This window comes from Alexandromys fortis, unplaced genomic scaffold, assembly GCF_014885135.2.
Source record: "Alexandromys fortis isolate MF-2015 unplaced genomic scaffold, M_Fortis_MF-2015_v1.1 scaffold_4, whole genome shotgun sequence".
NCBI classification, from domain to species: Eukaryota; Metazoa; Chordata; class Mammalia; order Rodentia; family Cricetidae; genus Alexandromys; species Alexandromys fortis.
This window is the reverse complement of record NW_026067944.1, coordinates 16,061,401-16,081,479: the sequence shown is the minus strand read 5'-3', so window position 1 is coordinate 16,081,479 and position 20,079 is coordinate 16,061,401. Positions and strand designations below refer to the sequence as shown.

Genomic DNA, 20,079 nt, shown 5'->3' with positions numbered 1-20,079 from the left:
TGTATCTTCACCCTAATAAGCAAAGCCCTTGGTTTACTGTTTTAGTGAAGCATTTTTTTTTTTTTTTTTTTTAGAACACAACCATTATCACAGCAATAAGCCCCGGTGGGTGAAGCTTGAACAAATAACTAAGGAGTGCATGGGAAATTTTCCTAAATTTTTTTTTGTTAAAAATGAGGAAGTTATTTGGTACATCCGGAGACTCCTGCCTAATACCAGGCAGGTACAACATTTATCCTGAAGCATCTCAGTTCTTTGAAGAACACCTTACGCAAGGATAAGTAGGACCACCTTTGAGTGAACTCAGTGAAGAGCATTTTCCTTACAGAACTGACCTTGAACAGATTTGAATGCGGTGGACAGGGGCAAGAACTACTTTGCTTTACGAGAAGACTGGAAGTGATGGTATTAGGATTTGCTCTTAAGTTTACAGAGAGAGAGGTGGGGGGAGGAGGAATTGAAAGCCTTGGAAAAGGGTTCTTTCCTGCATCTCCTTCGGCTGTGTGGGATTGTCATTCCTATAGTGGAAGACAGCCAAATTCAGTCTGTCTCCCTATAAACAGACAAACAGGGCAAATAACATGTAAATATTACGGCAATGTTGTCATCATATCTAAATTTGCAGATGTATATGTAAATAAAATAGAAACAAAATTCAATTGAAATAACAGTAATAATAATAATAAAATAATATTTTTGTCTAGAAATTAGTACTATTTGTAATGCACCTAAGTGACAATTACTTTGATACTCCAGAAAAACTCGGGAGAGGGCTGGGAAGGCTACCTGCTTAGGTCATCTAAAATGATCATATGTCATCTTATATTACAATCACTGAGGTGCTTAGGAACTACTTAGCTATAGAAAAAAAAAAAAACAAAACCGAAGTCTCTGTCTGTTTTCTTCAAGTGCGTGGTAGTGTATGTTGGTCGTGTTCTTACCCAGTGAGCAAACCAAACTGGGTACTGAAGGCAGCCCAAATGCCAGCCTCTGTGCGTTTGCATGCTATGCATCCCTCCATTTAACTTCTGGCATGCAGATGCGGCACTTTCATCCCTTTTAGCGTGCAAGCACTTGAAGAATAAGTATGGCCCCTCACTCCGTGCTCCCTCTTTTTCTTTGCTTATTGGTCCCTGTAAACAAGATGGGGCTAACAAACCTTTCTTGGGCAAACCCCCACAGCAGCTGGAGACTGTGGAGGCGAGGTGAGGGTGTGCTTGGCGCTTTCCTTCATCGATCCCGACCCACGGAAAGTCAAGTTGGAAAACTACCCATGGTTTCTCGTCTACACCCTTCCGAACTCCTACACAGATCTTCCGTTTTCTGTTTGATCATCTCCAGATAAGACCAAGTGATGGATTTGATGACACTCCTGACCTCCAGAAGGATTTCGGTACACCCTATCCTCTATCCTTGGCATGCTCACTCGGTGCCTGCACCCTAAGGGGTGTTGGTATCACTATCTGGAACCCACTCCTCTCCCCAAGGTCTGGGACCAGATCCCTCCACGCACTGGAGACCACCTGCTTCACCCATGACCGTGACGCTGCCTGCTCCTCAAAGTTAACCATAGGGAAGCAGAGGCTGAGGGCAAATGGCAAAGGGCTAGCTTCAGTTCCGCGCTGTTCCATCAAAGTAGCAGGGGGAAAGAATTGTCATCATCACCATCACCCGGTCCCCCAGCCCCTGCCCTAAGGCTTGTCAGGCTGGGGCCGCGCCACCTTCCCCACCCGTGCGCCTCCCGCATCTCGCAGCGCGCTCACTGGTGCTCGGGGCTACTCTCCGTACTCACCCTAGCGAAGCTCAGGGGCTCAGGTCCACAGCCCACCGCGATCGTGCGCGGGCGACAGCGGCGCGTCCCAGCTGCTCCTGGGCGGGCGAGCTGAATGCGCGCTGCAGCTTGGGGCGCAGCTCCAGGGCGGGTTCCAGACGCCAGCTAGCCCGAGGGCCGACGCCTGGGGGGCTCCCCTCAACACCCCGCTCTTCCAGCTTCTTCCACTTTTCCACCTGCCAGTTTCTTCTTTCTTCCCCTCCCTCCCCTTGGACTGACGCCTGGGGAAGAGAGGGGAGGGAAAAGTCCCGTCCCTTTAACTCCACTGATACCTTGAAGATTATCTGTTCCTGGAATCTGGAAATGACGCGAACCACCCTTCTGTGAACAGTTTAAAAGAAGACGATCTTGTTTCCCTTTAACTTTTTATCGTTGGACAGACTCCTTAAAACCACTGTGAAAGGCTAGAAATAAACCGAGGGTCAGATGAGGGGTAGATGTGGGCGTTTTAGGTTTTGGAGAGTGCCTTTGTAGTCCTAATAGTTACTGACTGGCCCCAGAGGAGATCTATTTACCCACAATTTCACAAAGTAGGCATTTCCTGAAAAAGAATCAGAGTTGGGGGCAAAGGAAGGAGGAAGGGAAGTAAGTACTGAATTCAAGGTTTATTCAGGTTCTTTCCACTCACGTGATTTAAGCTAGAGATATCTTGGAATAGAGCTTTTGCTCAGATGTGACCTTGAGAGAATATTTGACCTTTGCTGTTGCTGTTCTGTTTTGTTTTTCATTTCAGACGTTCCTTTCAGATCCCTGTAAACAGGGTTTCATCAGCCTACAAGGATTTACCAAAATCTGTTTTGACTGACCTTGGAATGTGACTGGTTCCTGGAAGGCAGGCATTTTGTAAGATTTAAGCAGGTCCCTATGGATAGCAGATGAGAGACAGACTTTTTTAGGCAGAGGTACACCCACTGTCCATTTGGTGGACCCAACCAGGACAGACCTGCAGCCTCGGAGTGACTGTAGATTTATCTTTCTGGGAAAATCCTGTCACATCGATTTCCTTTCTGCTCTCTCATGTGCCAGCACTTCCTATGATCCAAAGGGAATTTTTAGACCAAGCCTGTGTCTTCCAGCCCATCTTCCTTCTGTTGGCGACACCATTCTTGTTCTCTTGCATCTTATATTTAACTGAGCTGCCATCTACCGACCTACTGCTGGGTCTCTATTACTCAGTGAATGTTAGCTGAGCTGTGGTCACCTCAGATCAACCTTAGCATCTATTTCATATTGTTATCCCCTCATGTATTTCTTAACTCGATTCCCTGTGCTGTGAATAGTCCCTGTGTCTTACAAATATGTGTCAATGTTACTACGTGGAGACTTATTTAGGAAACACAATGGAAAGGACTCCAGAGGAAGTCAAGATTTACAACCCTCAGAGTAGAAAGCATCCTTTCCTTCACTATTGTATTGACCATCTTGATTTTACCTCCAGCATACTGGACAGCAAGCCCTGTCAGTGACAGCAATGAAGCCCAAGGCTACATGCCACCTCAACAGGCAGATTGAGAGTGTCACCAACTTCAGCAATTTCTGTAGTGACATTGCCCTCAAGAGATAGGATGATATTCTGAAAATGCAAAACGCAAAAAGGTTCTGTTCTTCAGTTTACGAATGAATAGGAACAAGCTTGAATTGTGAAGCTAAAGACCTCAGGTTTTAGAATATTTTCGGATGGTGCACTTGGACTTGTGCAATTGAAAGCAACAATTCGATAGCAAATCCAGGGGAACAGCCTATGTTAGGTGAAGGTGTAGAAAAGATCACACCTCTAAAAGCAAGGGATCTAAGTTTTCAGCTGCTCAGTTGCTGTTCCTGCAGGAAATGAATTTGATTAGGCTTGGTGATGAAGCACACCTTGAAAGCTGCAATAGGACCTTGTGCCCTAGAGGGATTCCATTGTTATTCAGGGCACAGATGCTTAAGCCAGCAGTCAGGACATCATCCTAGCCCTTAGTAAGTTTCCTCTGGGTGGCTGGAAGATAATGCAGAAGGAGCACATTAGATCTCTTCCATAGACATTGAACTACACCAGTGAGGCCCAGGTCTTGGTGAATCTCATCAGAATCAGTTTTTCAGTTCAAGAGTGATGAAAGCATTCCAAACAAGGTATTTCCTTCCTATGGGTTCTTTTTAAAATAGATTCTTTTATTAAGGTATAGTAATTGTTCTTGGCTTTGGTATATGTTTCATACATGTCTATAAAATACTTTGTTTGTACCCATATCCACTATTACCCCCTACCTTGTCCATTTTCCCCTCGTTTGAATCTCCTTTCTTTCCTAAGTTGTGTCCTTTCTGCTTTCCAGACTTTCATCTTTTTAACTCACAGAACAAATATGTGATGTCTGTCTTTCTGAGTCTCCTGTGTTTCACCTAACATGATGACCTCTCTGTCACTACTTCTGGAAGCACGTTCTATTTGAAAGTTTATGTAAGAAATCAAAGGCTAACAAGGGATCCCAGTGACAGAATGCTTGCCTACCATACCAAAGGACCTAGATTCTGCATCCTCCACTAGAAGAAAACAAGGACTCAATTCCCACAAGTACAACTTGCCAGAGTATGCATGCCTACAAACCAAGCATTCTGGAGTTGAAGGTAAGTGGTAGATGTGTTTGAGCCTAGCCTAATTGACATAGTAAGACTGTGTGTCAAAAACAAACAAACAAACAAACAAACAAAAATATCTTACTCATACAGAAAGCATCTTTACTCATTTATTTTTAATCTTTAACATGCATAGTGAGGCACATATATCTCATTGAGCAATACACTATTTCTTGATCTTTTGCCACAGGGAAATTTTCACCAAGGTCAAATCGCACTATTTCAGTAATATTGATCTCAATTTAAAGCTAAATTGAAGCGCCGTCATTCCTTTCAATTAAGCTGACTTCATCCGTGAGATAATTGTATAATCCAGGCACAATTAGAACAGACAGTGCAGGCATAAGTGACAGAACATATTCAGAAATGGGAAATCTTTTCCTGAGTTATTTGCCTAAGAGTAGAAGATTTACCAAACTTCTGTGCCTCCTAAGTAAGGCAAACAGACTAATTTCACGATATCACGAGGTCAATTTATGGAAGATTACTTTAAATACCATTTTCTGTTTTGAGAAAAAAAAAAGCAGAACGAAATAAAAATCTCATCATGAAAATAAAAGCAATCAATATGCATCCCTTCCCCAAGTTTATGAGAAAACCAATTTGTATAGTGGTTTCATGTCATTAAATCTTTGGATGTTTAATTCCTTCATTTTTGTGGAAGTAAATAAAAGTCAAAAGTGTGAGACCGCTGAACAGTCAACGATTGTTGACATAAATCAACAATTCTATAGTAAAAAAGAGAAGACTAGATTGGAAATAATCTTTATAGCAACATGTTTATTTTCTCTGAGATTAAAAAAAATGCTTTGAGTCTACTTTCCAGTGTCTTATATGTAAAGAACTGACTGAAACTTCAGGTAGGTGAGCTGGGCTTGTGTTTGCTGTAAACCATTATATTTTCCATGACAGATAAACTCAGGTCGTTTACTAGAGGTGAACAATGTGATGTAAAGGAGAAACGGGTAAAGAGGATGCTTCCATATCTGTCCCTATGGTCAAGGAAGCCACAGGTAGTGCAACGCTGACAGTGCGCAGACCAGTAGTGAACAACATGATCACAGACATCAGCACAATTTCTTCTCTGTTGCACAGCTCCAGCACGACATTCTTTTAAAAACATTTTTTCTTTTCTTTCTTTCTTTTTTTTTTTTTTTTTTTTTAAATTTCATCTACTTATTTTATAACCAGGCCACAGTCCCTGTTGTTCCTTTTGGAAACTACAGCTCCCAGATTCCTCCTGGATTACGGACACCCACGCACGCGGGCGCGCACAGGTGCAGGACGTTTCTCCCAGATACCCTTGCGCTTCTTGTTAAAAAGCGAGCTTCCACCCGAGGTCTCGCTCTCTCTTGCCCTTTACCCTTGTGTGTCTTGCACACCTGTCCCTTATCGTGTCCCCCTCCCCCCCCCATTAAAGTGCACCCACGTGGGAGCCGCGTGTCTGTGTCTTCTCCTTTCGTGCGTGTTTTGTCTGTCCTGTGTTTGTCCACACACACACCCACTTTAAAAGAATAATAGTCCCCCCGCCCAAACTCTTCCCTTCCCAGGCTCTCTCCCCCATTCCCTATCTTCTACCACCCAATCCCCTCCTCTTCGGTCTCCATCCACAAAAGGGCAAGTCTCCTATGAGTATCAATAAAACATAGCTAATCCAGTTGCAGTAAGACTAAGCACCTCCTCATGTATTAAGATTGGGTAAGTATGAGAAGCAGATCCCGAAAGCCAGTGAAAGAGTCTGACAGAGTTCCTGTTCCCTCTTTTAGGAGTCCCACAAGAGGACCAAGTCACACAACTGTAACATATATGCAGAGGGCCTAGGTCAGTCTCCTGCAGGTTTCTTGGTTGTCTGTTAAGTCTCTATGAGCCTCTTAGTTTATTATGTGAGCCTTTCCATGGTGTCCTTGACCCTCTGGCTCCTATACTACTTTCTTCTTCTCCTCTGGCATGATTCCTAAACTCCTCTTAATGTTTGGTCATGGGTCTCTACATCTACCTCCATCAGTTGCTGGATGACACCTCTCTGATAACAATTGGGCTAGGCACCAATCTGATCATAGGAGACAGCCAGTTCAGACTTCTTATCCACTATTGCTAAGTTCTGGTGCCACTGCCAGCATCCCTCCCAACAGATCACGTCACAGGTGACACTAATAAAAAAAGATTAGTGGCCTCAAAAACACTTCATTAAGTGTTAAAATCTAAAATTGATTTTATAAAGCACACTACCTTACTCTTTGTATAATTCCAAGAACTATATTGCCCATACTCAAAGTCCTTCCTGGAGATAGACAAAACTTACTTGTTATGATGATAAGTTTGATTATTGAAATTAGAAGATGTTGATTTTCTTCTTTAAATTATGAAACAGGTTAATAAATTGATGAAATTAAGAGCCAAATTCAAGTCTTTGGTCTGTCATTTCTCTTTCTTTCTTTCTTTTTTTGCTTCTCTTTGTGAAATAACCAACAATAGATTGGCATTTAATATACAGTGAGGACTAATCTAAAACATTGATCCTCCTGCCTCAGTCTCAAGCAAAATTAGATTACAGGCATGCATCACCACATATGGATAGTTATGAATATTAAATTCCATTTTAATGGAATTAAATTAAATTAAAATGGATTAAAATGGAATTTCAATCCAGGTTCCTTCAAGTCTTTTACACTTAACTTTCTTTTTTTTTAAACTTTCTTTATTTTTAATTTATGTAAGTTGGTATTTTGTCAGGGGTGTCCACTTCCCTGGAACTGGAGTTGCAGACAGTTGTGAGTTGCCATGTGGGTGCTGGAAGTTAAACCTCAGTCCCCTGAAAGAGCAACCAATGCTCTTCATTGCTGAGCCATTTCTCCAGCCCCTAAACTAAACTTTCTTAAGAATATCAAGATATGCTAAGCAGTGGAGGTCTTTAATCCCAGCACTTGGGAGGCAGAGGCAGTTGGATCTCTGTGAGTTTGAGACCAACCTTGTCTGCAGAGTGAGTTCCAGGATGGCCAAAACTACACAGAGAAACCTTGTCCCATTAAAAAAATAGATACATAAATATGTATCTATACATATACATATACATATACATATACATATACATATACATATACATATACATATATTTATCAAGATACAGGTGATAAAAGCAATAGAAAGGAATTTCACCCACCATATCAAACTAAATTGAAAAAAAACCACAAAGCCTTTCTAATAAAATTCAAATAAGACAGGGGTGTCTACTCTTCAACTCCTGTTCAGCATAGTACTTAAAGATTTAGCTAGAGCAATAAGACAAATAATGTATATAAAGCAAATACAAATCAGAAAAAAATCAACATATCTTTATTAGCAAATGATGTGATTCTTTACATAAAGAAATCTAATGATTTCCCTCTATAGATTATAAATACTTTTACAAAGGAGTAGGATATAAAATTAATTTGCAATAGTCAGTAGTCTTCCTATAGGCAAACAACAAACATATCAATAAAGAAATCAAGGAAGCAATCTAATTTTCAATATCCTCCAAAGAATTAAATATATTGGAACAAATCTAACAAATGAAGTGCAAGATGTATACAATGAAAATACTAAAACACTATGCTATATGCTTTGGACATATAGCAGGGAAGAACTGAGCTAGGCAGGAAAAACTAAACTGAATCCTGGGAGAAAGAAGGTAGAGTTAGGAGAAGCCATGTAATGATGCCAGAGACAGACACCGGATGAAACCTTGCTGGTAGGCCACAGCCAAGTGACCACAGATTAATAGAAATGGGATAAATTAGGATGTAAGGGCTAGCCAATAAGAAGCTAGTGCTAATAGGCCAAGCCGTAATTTAGTTTATACAGTTTCTGTGTGGTTATTTTGAGTCTGGGCACTCGTGAACAAGCAAGTGGCTCTCCTTTGTAACTTCACAAAGCTAAAAGATTTGCACAGTATAGAGGACATCATCATTCAAGCAAAGGCACAGCCTACAGGATGAGAAAACATCCTGACCAGTTATGCATTTCACAGAGGGTTAGAATCCAGAATAAGTACACTCAAAAAATTAAACACTAAGAAAACCAACTACTTAGTTTAAAAATGGACCATATAACTAAACAAAAAAGATCTCAAAAGATAAAAGTGGCTACTAAACATTTTTTTTTTTAATGTTCAAATGCCTTAGTCATTAAAGAATGTATTCTGGACAAACCAATGCGGCTGTACATATGAACTCACAGTAGCTTTGAAAAGATGCATAAAATCTTTGCAAGCCCAAGCCAGGCGAAATCTCAACATGAAGATGGAATTTGACCATGAAATCCTGCTATTGGCAGTTGTTAGCTGTTAGGAGAGAGATCAACAGATCTCTGGTAAATCAACAATGCTCCAGAGGAATATCACACATGTAAGAATATTTAGGTCTTAACAAGAGAAAGAAAGAAGAAAGAAAGAAAGAAAGAAAGAAAGAAAGAAAGAGAAAGAAAGAAAAAAGAGGGAGGGAAGGAGGGAGTGAGGAAGGGAGGAAGGAAGGAAGGAAAGAAAGAAGAAAGGAAGATGGCACAAAGATTAGATGGGTAGGGAAAATGTTTAGGGTGTATTAACTGGCTCTATGGAACCTGTTCTATATAGTGGGATATCTTGCTCAGCCTTTTTGGAGAGAGAGAGGGGCTTGGTCCTGCCTCAAGTTGGTATGCCAGACCTTGTTGGCTCCCACTGAAGAGTGGATGGGGGATTAGAATGGGGCAATTGGGGGGATGGGAGAAGAAGGGAGGAAACTGGGATTGGTATGTGATGTAGGATTCCTGTCTGTATACTATGAATATCTTTTATTACCACCGGTTAATTAAAATGTTGCTTTCTCATATGGAGGGCAGAATAAAGTCAGGTAGGAAATCTGAACAGAGATATATAGAGAGAGTAGGCAGTGTGAAGGAGACTCCATATAGCTTCTGAAAGAGAAGGACACCAGAACTTTACCAGTCAGTAGGCCACAGCCTTGTGGTGATACATAGTTTAATAGAAATGGGTTAAGATGTAAGAGCTAACTAGTAATATATCTCAGATATTGTCCAAACAGTGTTGTAATTAGTATACTTTCTGTGTGATTATTAGGTTATGGGTAAACAGGAAATGAATGAGTAGTTTCCATTTACAAATGACTCCAACGTGGGGCAAGAATTTCCATATAAAGCCTCAGAAAGCTTAAAAAAGGGCTTCTAGACCCACAAAAACGAGAGTCAATTGGAGCTTTTAAGTAGCTGCATTTTTTTTTTCCCAGATGGGCTCTGTTTGCTGGTTGCAAGCTGAAGTACCCTTCAGCTAGGCGGTGGTGGTGTATGATTTTAATACCAGCACTTAGGAGGCAGAAGCAGGTGGATCACTGTGAGTTTAAGTCCAGCCTGATCTAGAAGAGCTAGTTCCAGGAAAGGCTCGAAAACTATAGCGAAACGTTGTCTCAAAAACAAAACAAAACAAAAACAAAAAAACATAAACAAAAAACCAAACCAAAAAAAAAAAAAGAAAGACAGAAAGAAAAAGAAATGGCTTCACAGTTGCAGCGATGGAGCTCTTCAATGGGGTTTGTGAATGATTATAGATGTGCAATAAAGACAGATTCAGACCGAGAAACCTTTGAACATGTCACAGTATGTTCAAAAATGTATGTAGGCTTGGGAGAGAGAGAGAGGAAAAACAGTATAGTCATAGATTAAAGGAGTAAAGATAATAAAATAATTACTAAGAAATAAGAGTTAAAAATAAGACATGTGAAGATGGAAAATACACAGAGACTCTGGATTATGTGTATTATTGTGTTTTCTTTGAACTTTTTTGACTGGAGAAAGATATTTGATCCTAGGAACTGCTAAGTTAAACTAGCATAAAGGTATCTTGACTTCAAACTTTGAGTCAAAGGATATGTTACTTTGGAAAAGAGGTTTTGCTTTTGTTTTCATAAAAGATGAGATGCTTGTGAATTCTTTCCAGACTAGTGTGGTTTAATGAAACAAGAACTTCAAATCTCTGTGAACACTAAAAATACTTTGCCCAAAAAACAGCAGGAATCACTTTGGAGAAAACTATGCCCAAATTCCCAAAATTATTGTTTATAAATGCTGGTTTTTATTTAAATGGAGATATGATATAAAGACGAATACTTTGCGTTGGTATGGATCTTGGTCTATTGATACAAATTTAAGGTCAATTTTTTTTAGACTGTCTATATGTATTTCTGCTCTTGTTTAAAATATTGTGTTTGTATAGCTCATTAAAATGTAATGCATAATTAAGAAATACAGGTTAATAGAGAGTAATCTATAATCAAATGTTTATCCATGTCAGTTCTATTTTCTGATATAGAGATATATTTCAGTTATATAGATAACCTTTAACTCTTGATAGACCTACAGAACACAGCATTTAAAAGGCTTTAAGAACTTAGACTTTTCTTTGCAACAAGACATGTCTGCTTCTGGTACTATCAATTACATCAAAATGATGATGGGCATTGAAGAGGTTCCTTATGTAGTTTTCTAGCTATTTGGGCAAGAAACTGCTCTTGCCTAGACGGCTTAATGGTATGCTGTATAAACCGGACATGCAGGACCTACAGAAAAATGACTGCTGAAGTTGCATAAAGAAGTGAGAGTCCTTCAGGGTTCCTACTTCATGAAAGAGTCTGCCAGACATTCTGCAGTACACAGAAGATACTTGCTGAAAAACTGCCAATACAGGCAAAGTCTTTCAAATTTCCTGCTTTGGACCTGGAGGATGAAGGGTGAGTATCCAGGTAGCAAGATGTCCCTGTCAATTCTAGAGTTTTGGAAGTTGCTTACATTGCACTTCCTGTCTACTTAGGTAATATTATATCCTTCTGGGGTCTTTGAAGAGTTGACAATAGATAGTTATAATTTTCCTTAGTTATGATAAAAGATAAATTAGATATTAAACTTTAGACTCACAAATATTATAACAATTATCCTTGCTTGATACATATTTTATTATATGTAATTTTTCTGTTAGTGTTTAAAACCTTATTTTTTATTTAGACAGAAAAGGGGGGATGATGTGGGATTCCCTCTGTGTGCTGTGAATATCTTTTATTGCCATTTATTAATAAAGAAACTGCTTCGGCTTGTGGCAGGGCAGAATAAAGCCAGGTGGGTAATCTGAACAGAGAACTAGAGAGAGAGAAAGTAGTCAGACTCAAAGAGACTCCATTTAGCTACCAAAGGACAAGGACATTGGAACTTTACCGGTAGGCCACATCCTTGTGGTGATACACATAGGTTAATTTAAGATGTAACAGCTAGCTAGTAATACGCCTAAGCTATTGTCTGATTAGTATTGTAATTAACATAGTTTCTGTGTGATTATTCTGGTCTGGTTGGCCAGGAAATGAACAAGCAGTCTCCTATTACTGGTATGTAAAATGAAAAATAATTTTTTTACTAAAAATCATGAATAAAAAAGCAAATTTGAAACTGAAAGTGTTTTGTCTGGGATAACCAAATGCAGAGTTCTGCATCTATCTGGATCTAATGCTTCTTGCTGCACCAGCATGTACTTGACCAATTAGAATATGACAAAAAATCAAAATAATAAATAATAATAATGAAAAACAGTATATACAAAACATGAGTAGATTTTTTCCTTGTCTTCCTAATAAGCATTTACTCTACTTACTACACAAATGTGGTCAGATGAGGCCAATAATAAATGATTTTGAAAGTCAAGGTAAATGAGACACTAGGTGCTGGCTCATTGCCAGCTCATAATAACTTACATAAAATGGGCTTGAGTGCAATGAGTGTTTTGTCATGGAATTTTACTAGGATGAAAAAGTTTAAAATGAGATTCTGAATATTTAATATCATGCACATTTGTTTAGACTATTTAGTATTTAAGAGACTACTATATGTCCTTGATGGAAAATAACCTGTGATTATTAAAAAAAATGTTCATTATATCTTTGTGCAGATGCTGAGTCTTCTGAATGTGAAATGAGACAAGCTAACAGCTTCATAAAGCTGTTGATGTATTGCTGTTGCTTAATTAAGTATAATTCTTGATGGCTTTTAATGAAATTTGTTCAAAGGTCTATGTAAATTCTTTTTTTTTTCTCCTTAGAAAGGGTGTCTTGGCTGTCCTAGAATCTTCTCTGTAGACCAGGCTGGCCTGAAACTCACAGAGCACCACCTGCTCTGCCTTCTGAGTATTAAAGGCATATGCCACTACCACCTGGTTTCTATGCTAATTCTCTAACCACTCAAAGTGGCTTCCTACTTCCTTCTGCAGATTGGGAACGGAATTTGCTGTGCCTACAGATCACCGAGTCTGTTTCACTGGTACAAGTGAGTCCTATTGCAAATGCTTGATGAGGAGTCTTTGAAACAGGATTCATAGGTAAGTTTTTTTAAGGAAAAATTCTCAATAGGTTTTAATTGCAAATTTTCTCCTCTCTTACTTTAAAAAGTATACGTGTGCATGTGGAATTGTATTAGTGTCTTTGTTTTAAAGCTTTTGATGCTACTCTGGGAACCAGACATTTAACCTTTTCTTAAATAATGCTCGGATTATATCCATTTCATTACTTTGTGATTTATTATATTATGACAATGTAATATAATGTGTGGGGGAGAGGACTGTATATTAATTTACTTTGTGTTACTTTGTGTTTGCTCCTGAAGGTTCTACTGGAGTAAGGGTAGGGAAGTTATTCCTGCCTACAAGAAAGGTGACAAACCTAGCCACCTTCTTCCATTACTCAGAAAAATTACTGTTAACACATTTTTGGTTATATGCTACATCTGCCTGTTAAAATACCTTGTACCTCGTGGGCTGTGCATGTCATGGGCACCAAGGGGCAGGCTACCATTCACTTATCTCCTTTCTTTTATTGCATATGCTTCCCATGCCCCGGAAAATATGGGTATGTTATATCTGCTCTTCTATTAGTTTATTCCTTTATTTCTTTACTTCCAATTTAGCAGGAATGTTCTGGAAAAATGCACAGAAATATAATATTTAATTAACTTGTCTAAGTTAAAGGAGGAACTCTCTGTAAAATAAATGAATGTTTTGTCATAACTATTACGTGTTATGTTCTATAATGTGCTATATGGTATCATCACATACACATATTATAAGTTTGCATTTTTAGTGTCCATTTAAAAAATTGGCAGAAGACAAAGAATTAGTTTCTTTCAAATTTATACTTTCTTGTTTTTTTTTTCCACTCACTTTTTCTTTATTAGCCTTGAATTTTCTGTACATCTGGTTTTTGTTTTTGTTTTTCTCGCTCTGGAATTTTTTTTTCTAATGAGAAATTACTGCTATAGCTGTTATCACTGTGAAACTTGATGTGTGTACTTGAGATATTTATGTCCATTTTTCCATATTTTCATATACAATGAGAAGCTGTTGCTGTTTGTTAAATACTTAATTAACTAAGTTAAGAAAGCACAAGCCTTTATACTGCTTGCATCCCACAGAATTAGAAACAATACTCTCTTAAGTAATCAAATTTGGATTATGTTACTGTAGAATTTTTAGTAGAAAACTAACCATGTTCAGAGTGAATAACAGTGATGCTCCTGTCTCTGCTTCTCCAGTGCTAGATTCCCAGCTGCCACCCCTGACTTTTATATGGATGTTAAGGATGCTGTGAATGTTGACAATGCTGGTGATGCTGAGGAAGCTGAGATGCGGAGAATCCTGGGGATGCTGGAGATGCTGGGGATCCAGTTCAAGTCCTGCTTTTGTGGCAAGCAGTTTCCTGTCTGCATCGTCTTCCATGCCTCTGCTGTTACTTAAAGTCTTGGTGATCAGTTATATGGTATTGTGTTATAAGTCTTTTATTTTATGGCCACTTTATTGCATTTCTTCAGTATCAGGAATTGAACCCAGATCCTCATGAGTGCTAGGCAAGCACTTTACTGTTGAGCTACATTCTCATCCTTTATTATACTTTCTGTGTTAGTGTTTACGCAATTTCCAAAACAACCTCACCAGCAAAAATTTCGTGTTGCTCAGCCTCATCCACAATTGTACTGTTTTTCTTCATGCATGTCTTTCTTTCCTGCTGCTTTGTTTGGTGAATGATATAATGCACTCATATTTCAGATATTGTCTTCTTTGTTTAACCAATATATTGGGCCATAATTCATATACTATAAAACTTACCCATTTAAAATTTACAGTTCAATGGCTTTTAGTATATTCAGAGTTATACAGCCATCATCACAATAAATCTTATAACATATTTATCATTCCTAAAAGAAATCCCTGGCCCTAACTTGCCTTCTTTATTTTCTTGTACCAGACAATCAGGAATCTATTGCCTATGTCTATAGATTTGCAGATGATAGGCAGTTTATGCAATTAGAACCAAATTATCTTCAGCATTTTATTAATGTCTTCTTTTTGATTTTTTAGAACATTTTAAGGTTTATCCACTTTGAGGTATATATCTGTACTTTGTTTCTTTTATTGCATAATTTTCTTTATTCTACTCTATGGTTATACCTAACATTGTTCACCCATTTATCAAGTAAAGGGCATAGAAATGTCTCTAGCCTTTTACTTCTATTAATAATTATGCAATAAAAAACTTACAATTTTGTATAATCAATTATTTTTGTTTATATATGTACCTTGAAATTACTGTTCACGTGATAACACTGCAATTAGTCTGTTCATGAACCATCATAGGTTTGATAATCTTCACTATTTTGTGTTTATTATAAAGGTTGTCATTTCTGTATATCATCATAAATCATCTTGTCTATTTTTTCTTTTCTTTTTTTCTCTTTTCTTTTCTTTTCTTTTCTTTTCTTTTCTTTTCTTTCTTTTTTCTCCAAAACAGTCTCTCTACATAGCCTTGGCTATCCTTGAACTCACTCTGTAGACCATAATGTTTTCAAACTCATAGAGATCAGTCTGTCTCTACCACCCAAATGCTGGGATTGAAGGTATGTGCCACCACACCTGTTTTGTGTATATTTTGATTATCTACCTTAGCGTGTGCTTCATTGGTTTGTGTTTCTCTGATGACACATGACCTGGAGTATATTCTGTTTCTTAGACATCCACATCCTGGACAAGAGCATATGTGCTTCTTGAACATACATACCATTGGTGAAATGTCTGCTCGGATCCTTAGCTCATTTTCAATTACATCGTTTCTTCTCTTGTTATTAAATTTCAAGAACTTTTATATAGTCTCTATATGTAATCCTTTTATTGGTTATGAAATTTGCAAAGATTTTTCTCCAATGCTGTGGTCTGTCCTTTATAAAACATGTTTATTTTCAATCAAAGAATTATAATTGAGTATGTTTATGATAAAAAGTGGTATTACAGTACATGAATTTTATGTAGTAGTAAATCATGCTAATTAGCATATACATCACCTCAAATGCTTTTCTTTTTGTGGTGTCGGCTTTAAAAATTTACTTTTGGCAATTTGGAAATATATCATGCAACATTGCTAACTATATTCATCACTCTTTGAACTTTGCAATAGACTTTTAAAAACCCTTGAATCTTATATCTTCTGTCAAATTGATGCTTTATGCTTTTTAGAATTCAACTCCTCCACCTCCAAGTTTGAGTCTCTCTAACTTCGAACTTCTTTCCTCTCTCTGATGAAAGAAAAGTTTAATTGTGCTTGATACGACATACAGGTGAGAACAATGATGCTTGTGTTTGTACAAGATTATTTCACTTAAAATAATGTTCACCAATTTCTTTCATGTTTTACATGGCATGTGTTTATTTATTTGCTTGTTTGTTTATTTAGGTGTAAATGTGGATGATATGAAGGTCAGAAGACAATCTAAAGATTTTGTCCCCCCTTTCTACCTTATTTGAGACAGTGTCTCTTTATTGCTTGTTCCTATGTACTCCAGGCTGTGAGCTTTTGAGAATTCTCTTGTCTCCAGTTCCCATCTCTTTACAGACACAGTGAATATAGATACTCTGCTACATGTCTGACTTTTTGCATGTGTAGTCAGATGTTTCTGTTCTACCTGGTCCTGTAGCTGTTTATTCCCAAAGAAACACACATAGGCTTATGTTAATTATAAACTGTTTGGCCTATTAGCTCAGGATTTATTGTTTAATAGCGTTTACTACTTAAATTAACCCAAAATTCTTGTCTACATTTAGCCACAAGGCTTGGTACCTTTTCTCAGTAAGGCATTCTTTTTTTTTCTTGTTTTATCAATTTTTATTTGAGCAAGAATTGTAAAACAGTTCATGAAAGTATTCAGTACCCAGACAGATAATTGGATCTATAATAACAAATAGATAATCTAGATAATTCCCTTTCTCCAACCCATTTTATGTTTTCTTTTTTTTTAAATTTTTTTAATTTATTTTTTAAAATTTATTTANAGTCCCTGGGCATCCCTGTGAGAGAAGGGCTAAGGTTCTCACTTTCATCTTCAGGGTATATCCAGTAGCTATGAGAAAAGAGGTGGTCAAGATGCTTGCCCAGAAAAGCAACACCAAACAAATACTCTACACCCTCAGAACACACCTCTGCTCTTCATTATGTGTTAGTCTGGATTCACTTCCTGCTCTGTGATTTATGAAGCTGTCTCTTAAGGGTCCCTTGGGCCTGACTAGGACAGCCTGGGGAGCTGGCCAGAGCAACAGAAGTGTGAAAACTCAGAGCTCCCCTGTGCTCTGTCGTTTCTCCCACCTAAAGGTATCAAAGAAGTTGAGAGTAAAAGCCAGAGTGATCCTGGAGCGATCCACATGTTCAGCTCTTCATTTGGTAGAACTGAGACTCAGAAAGAGTTTATCCTGTAACTCTAGCAGATCTGGGAAGAACCCCAGACCCATGGATTCCGCCTGACTCTCAGAAGAGAGATTTTTCTGTTAACTGTGCCATGACTCAAACAGATTTCAAGAAAGGAATAACATGGCCAGTAAAAGTCTAGTTATGTGGTGTCAGATAAAAATTTTATATTTAAAATCTAATTCTCAGGTGTAAGGCAGTTCAAAAGTTTTATAATTCCAGTAAGGAAAATTTCATTATGTAAAATTGTATTTAAATATAATTAGCATAAAAGGGTTTAAAATATGTGCCTTTCTTTTACCCTAAATGAACATGATTACCTTCTTTACTGAACAATCTAGTATTTATCTTAGGTGAAGCAAATGAATTCATAAGATTTCTTCGTTGGTGTATACTCGGGTGGAGTACACGTTCACTTCGTCGGTGTATACTTGAGTGGAGTACACGTTCACTCTTTTATCCTCCAGCTCTGATAAGGGCATGGACAGTGAAGATGATTTGGATGTGCATTAGGATAATTTACATCCAAATCCAGTTGTTGTAAATCATCATAATTTGCTTATCAGCAAACTTTTCAGCCTGAGTTTCTATTTCTCCCTTATAAAGTTTGGTTGTGGTACACGACAGCCCAGAACTCTTTTAATTTTAACACTTTCAATTAAATTTATGTCTTAGAAGTCAGTCTGTGTTCAGAGAAAACTGGTCTTTTTACTATTCAGCTTCATTGGGAAGAAATAAGAGAATAATAGGATGAAAGAAAACAGGATAAATAACACTAAGGATGTTTAGGAAAGTCATAGGGAAACATATTATTTTATATGTCAACTTTAAAATACATTTCACGCCTTTAACCCCAGCACTCCGGAGGCAGAGGCAGGTGGATCTCTGTGAGTTCGAGACCAGCCTGGTCTACAGAGCTAGTTCCAGGACAGGCTCCAAGGCCACAGAGAAACCCTGTCTAAAAAAAATACATTTATAGCTTATATACACAGTTTTAATACAGTTATGCCCTCACAGTGGGATAATACACACACACTCATACAGAGGCACATACACCGTATAGACACAGAGCTATAGACTATCTAACAAAAACCCAGTGTCAGTCAAGAAAAACTTCCCTCCAAGCTGTTGATCAGGGTAGACTACAAGGTGCACACACACCTCGTAAACTGTTGCTGTTGTCCTTGGTTGCCTGCCAGCACATCAAGGTAAGATCTTATTGCTGAGGATACCTCATACTTCGGGCACAGGAGTTAGAGAAATCAAGCTGGGACTGATCTGGAAGTCTCCTGCCTGAGGGCTAGCTCATACAATTCTTGGAAGGTGCTATGGAAGCTGTCAAGTGAAAAAAGCTATCAACAGTGCTAGCCACCTCTAAAGATTGAGAACCTCAATCATTTCAAGACCTCAAAAATACACCTAGCAGCACAATAGTGGCACTTGCATCTTCAGTGCAACCAACAACTGTCTTTGTCTGCTCAACTGGAGGGAACTCCTGCCTGGTACGATCAACAAATTTACAAACTCATAGCTAAAATGACCATGGGCCCTAGGAAAAAAAAAAAAAAAACCCTAGAACTACTGTATAACCAACATGATACAGTTTCCAACTAACTCCAAAACATTTATTCTTATACTCATGAATAATCGCAATTCTCACCTTTCATCAAAAAAGCTTCTTGTTTGTGGAGGTTCAAAAGTGAGAGCCTATTTCCACCCTGACCAAAGGTCAGAGAGTTGAAACTTACCTCTAGTCCTTCAAGGTTATTGTGTTTCTACCTCAAACAAAGGTCCCACCTAGATTTAGGTCAGAGAGTTTTGCTTTCTCAAGGTTATTGTCAACAGGTGTGGCTAATATCCAGACCTTGTATTTCAGGTTTACAGACACAGATGTGTTTCTATCTCAAACAAAAATCTAAGGATCCAACTAAGGCTCCAGTTCCCTCAAGGAGATAACATTGCATACTACCCAGAGAGTGGTTCGCCTACGGAATGTCTTGGTCTAGGGTGTGAGCGTGACTAGTTTTGGTCTATCCAACAGAATGTTTAACTATGGATGTAGCCAGCAAACTTCAACTGGTCTGTTCATTTCCTTTATCATGTTAATGTAGTTTTTTTTTTTATCTTACTCCTACCTTTTGGGGTCAGGAGTATTTTAAGCAATTGGAAATTAAATGTGGGTAATTTCAGTATTCACTAGAACTCTCTACCAATAATATTCTATGTTTTCTGTCTTATTCTTTTTTTAATTTATTTATTTATTTATTAAAGATTTCTGTCTCTTCCCCACCTCCGCCTCCCCTTTCCCTCTCCCTCCTCCAATCAAGTCCCCCTCCCTCGTCAGCCCAAAGAGCAATCAGGGTTCCCTGCCCTGTGAAAAGTCCAAGGACCACCCACCTCCATCCAGGTCTAGTAAGGTGAGCATCCAAACTGCCTAGGCTCCCCACAAAGCCAATCTTGCTTCCTCTACATGTGGCTTATGACTGCATCCTTGCCTTTCCACTTCCCAGAATTCTCCTACTCTGGTTGCTCCACCTATACTTCCTGCCTGGCTATTGGCCAATCAGCATTTCATTAACAGGTACAAGTGACAAATTTTATAGTGTACAAAAGCATTATCCCAAAGCATACATGGGTATTGGGGTTTTAAACTCAGGACATCATGCGTACCTATGTGTGTGTGTGTGTGTGTGTGTGTGTGTGTGTGTCTACATATAACTCAGTTTACCCCCTGAGCTATCTTCTTTACCCATAAGACATTGTTACTACAAACACAGTTTGAAAAATACTATTATATGTTGTAGAATATTATTTTAAAATGTGTTATGCTTGTTTATGTTGTGGAACATT

The 20,079-nt window shown here is 38.3% G+C and overlaps 1 protein-coding gene across 1 annotated transcript in view; it reads right to left on the bottom strand.

The window, feature by feature from the left end:
- Positions 1-2,215, bottom strand: part of Htr1f (5-hydroxytryptamine receptor 1F) — a 106,248-nt gene extending 104,033 nt beyond the window's left edge. The window contains exon 1 of the mRNA XM_050148729.1: positions 1,793-2,215. The gene's annotated coding sequence lies outside the window, so the exon portion shown is untranslated. The remainder of the gene's footprint in view (positions 1-1,792) is intronic.
- Positions 2,216-20,079: the final 17,864 nt, after the last annotated feature.